Below are 2,500 nucleotides of genomic sequence, written 5' to 3'. Positions count from 1 at the left end.
TTCATAATTTTGATAAATATTTTTGTATGCAGCAATAATTCTCTCTCTCTCTCTCTCCCTCACACATGCACACAGATACATTGGTGGCTTGAACATTTTCTTTTCCCCAACAAACATTATAATTAAAGACTGACATTAGAATGCCTTTTAATTAGTCCCTATAAACAATAATTCATGCAGACTGCTGCTTTTGTGTCTACAGTTCTTGGGAGCTCTTAAAACTCTTTGGAAACACTTGTTTAAGTTTGTAATTTTGCATCAACATAATAATCATCATCATTATAATAATCTTCATAGCTTTGTTTTAATTGATGTTTTAGCTGTCATCAGGGGTTGAAATATTTTCTGTGCAGTTTATTAAAAAAATAAGAAAAACACTTGATAAATTTAACTCTTCTATGTAATAAGGAGAGAAAACACTGAACTGAGTCGACAACAATCCCTTGTCGGTGCTTATTTTATCATATATATATGTGTGTTTGTGAATATCTTAAAGTAGAAAGTAAAAAGTGAGTTGTGTGACAAAGCTGTAAGAAACCATTTTAAATTCCTCTTCCTTTCCTCAACATATTGGGTTCTGATAAATCCAAGAATTGATAAACTTGCATTGGAAACTGCATCTTTCTCCAACCATTTACTTTATAATGGAGCGTAAAAACTAGCCATGTTCAATGTTGCAAGCCATTGAAAGATTTAAGTAAAGAATTATGCTGGAAGCAGAATTTGAGAAATTTACTGTCTACAAAGACAGTAAAGTGTTTACAAAGACACTTCTTTTACTTCATGAAATGATGAGGTGTGTGGTTGATGTGTTAAATTTGAGAATGTGAAATATGGTATGTTTAAGAAGATGAAAGAGATTGGATGCAAAGAAGAGAAATTAAATTTATTATTAGCAAAATGTGATATGAATTTGAGGGAAGAATTATACATAGGATGACACAGAAAAACAATGCAAATATTAGAGAGAAAAATATGTCAGCATCGGTTAAGATATTTGAGCAAAATATGTGATCTGGCATTGGTTTTGAAAAACTTGCTGGTGAATGAGATTTGATTGTTAAAGAGTCATAATTTAGACAATGAAAAGCTGGAATAATGTAGGTAAATGCGATGGAAGAGAGTTGCATTTTTTTTTATAAATTAAACATTATGCCAGCAAGGAAAAAAAATTGAAATACACAATTAGCAGCTCATCACTCACACGCATACATATGCTTACACACACACTTACACACACACACATGCATGCACATACACACACACACTTACGTCTTCAGACAGCTGTTTCAATGTGTGAGTATCTGCCAAGCTAACAATGCCTTCCTTTCCTAAAATTGAAGCAACGTTTAATTATTCTGCAAGTTGTAATATAATTATTTACCTCATCCAAAATAATTTACACTTGGGTGAAGTGAAATGGCTTCAATAAGAAATTAAAAACTATGGTTTGCCAAAATAAAAATGCTAAAAAAGAAAGTAGTTGATAAAGGATTGATTCCTTGGAGGAAACACCATTGTCTCACAAGAGAGATGGCTGCCAGAGAAATTAGAACCAGCAGCAATTCTGAATTAATACTCCAGCTACTAACTCTGTGACATCAGCAGCAACTGCAGTAGTAGTAAGAGTAGCAGCAGCAGTAGTAGTAGTAGTAGTAGTAGTAGTAGCAGCTGCAGTATTATTATTATTATTATTATTATTATTATTATTATTATTGTTGTTATTATTATTATTATTAGTAGTAGTAGTAGAAGCAGCAGCAGTATATCATTATTATTATTATTAGTAGTAGTAGTGATATTAGTAACATCATCAGCTGAAGCTTTCTATTATAACAATATGGTTAACAACCTAATTAAAAGCCACTAATCACCTGATTATTGCTCATTGATTACAGCAATTCTATTCAAGGTAACTCACATCAGCTACGGACTGACACTCGGTGTTGTTCAACAGGTTTAGTCCTGTTTGAGCTATTCTATAATGAAAGGCAATTCAGATGTGACCATCTAGGGAAAAACAAAAACAACTGGCACCCCACCTCAGCTACAATGATGAGGGTTCCAGCTAATCCAAAGAAAAGAACAACCTGCTCATGGAAATTAAATCCAAGTGGCTGAGGACTCCACAGACATGCATACCTTTGGTGTAGTTCTCGAGGAGATTCAGCGTGACACAGAGTGTGATAAGGATGGCCCTTTTTGAATTACAGGTACTACTCGTTTTTGTCAGCTGAGTGGACTGGAGCAATGTGAAATAGAGATTCTTGCTCAAGAACACAATGTGTTGCTGGGAATTGAACTCATGACCTTATGATCATCTGTCAAACACACTAACCATTAAACCATGTGCCTTCACTATGTGACCACCTAATTTATTCTCCAAGAGAGGAGAGTAGAATATAAGAGAAACTTGGCTGGTGTTTATAACAAGTCAAGCAACCATGGCTGCTTGACTTGTCATAAATAGTAGCCAAATTTCTCTCATACATCCTCCTCC

The 2,500-nt window shown here is 34.1% G+C and overlaps 1 protein-coding gene across 1 annotated transcript in view; it reads right to left on the bottom strand.

Moving 5' to 3' along the window:
- Positions 1-2,500, bottom strand: part of LOC106876447 (muscle M-line assembly protein unc-89) — a 351,593-nt gene that overhangs the window by 233,845 nt on the left and 115,248 nt on the right. The gene's annotated exons all lie outside the window — the stretch shown is intronic.

This window comes from Octopus bimaculoides, chromosome 12 (genome assembly GCF_001194135.2).
Source record: "Octopus bimaculoides isolate UCB-OBI-ISO-001 chromosome 12, ASM119413v2, whole genome shotgun sequence".
NCBI lineage: Eukaryota > Metazoa > Mollusca > Cephalopoda > Octopoda > Octopodidae > Octopus > Octopus bimaculoides.
The sequence above is the reverse complement of the archived record's forward strand: the minus strand, read 5'-3'. Positions and strand labels throughout refer to the sequence as shown.